The following is a 1,533-nucleotide window of genomic DNA, read 5'->3' on the forward strand; positions in this document are numbered from 1 at the left end:
AGTGTTGCATTAATGTCCTCTTCTTTGTGGTCGCTCAAGATGTCTTCGACCTCTTTGCCTTTTTGCTTCTCAGATTCCTTGGTGCCTTTTGGTGCCTCATGCTATTTTTTCTTTATTGTGGTATCTTTTTGTTTAAGGCTTACATCTTCCTGGGAACCATCAAGGATCTCCTTATCTCTGGCCTATTGCTCACTTGGGCTAAATTCCCTTGTAGCATTATACCAATTTTTTATCCCATCCTCATGATCCTGTTTGGTATGAGAATACAACCAACTGAATATTTCCTTTTTGCAGTTGGTGACTACGAGTTTCTCAGGATCATATGTATGGTAGTTGAGGTTTACAAAATGGCTCCCCTTCAATTCCTCGGCCTCTTGCTCTACCTGTTTAAAATTTTCCACCGCATATGCTCCGATGGTGAGAGGGAAGGCAAAGGATGGTTTCTTTTTCACTTTCTTCAATACCCATGAAAAACCCTCTGTCATTTGGTAGCATACCTCTCGCAGGAGCGTCTTGTCTGTGACGAACCTGGGTAGGGGATGGGGAGCCTTATGGGTACTGACCACTCTCATGAATGTTCCTTCTTGAATGGGAAATTGGTGTGCTACCTTGACCATAGTCTTCATAGCCCTCTGTGACATGGATGGTAGTTCTTCGCCAAATAGTAGCTAGTACAATGGGATGATGAATAATTTAGAGATTACATCTATCATACCTTTGTAATCTATGTCCTAGAAAACTTTATAATGGTTGTGCACGGGGTCGGCTGCTGATGAATTCCAGTTGCAGCTCCAGTTCTCAAAGTAGCATCTCGAGCAGACAACATCTAGGAGGTATGAAGACATATATAATTACAGAGGTTATTCCGACTATGGAATCTTGGACACATCTATGTTTGTTTTCAAGGATTATGCAACAATGATTGCCCAATTAAAAATAGTTACTCGTGTGGCAACGACGTACATGAGGGGGGCCGAGGTGCCGTAAAAAACGTCGCAATCTACCTTACCATATAAGTAGCACATCATTGTAGAAATTAATTGATATACCTTACACAACCCCTCTGTCTTGTATGCTTGATCCGTTCTAACCAGGAACTTTGAAGGGTCTTTCCGCCACTCCCTTAGGATGTCTTTCACTGGGGTCACGAAACTAGAGAGCCACCTGGTATTGAAAATCTCCTGTCTCTCCGGGAGTTTGTAGTAGGCGGTGATGTTTGTAGAAGATACTGCGGATATGGGTGCTTCGGCATGGTCCTTGATCATCCGTGAATCCATATCCATATTTTGCAGTATCCATTCAATAGTTTTTGTGCATGGGAAGCCTGGGGGCGCACTGCTACCTTGTGTAACTTTGACTTCTTGAAATTTATGTATACTTGGAAATCCTCCTAGGTTTCCAGAATGTCTAGCTTCAAAAATTCTTTGTAGATGTTGTACTAGGAGAGCTTCGTGGTTTTACTGATGTTGCACGTTGTTTCCCTAATGATGGGTGTTTCCTTGTCTTGGTAGGTCTCCCATGACTCGCTTCCAG

Source organism: Pinus tabuliformis, chromosome Q, assembly GCF_031772625.1.
Source record: "Pinus tabuliformis cultivar Carrire ecotype Pingquan chromosome Q, CPIR1, whole genome shotgun sequence".
NCBI classification, from domain to species: Eukaryota; Viridiplantae; Streptophyta; class Pinopsida; order Pinales; family Pinaceae; genus Pinus; species Pinus tabuliformis.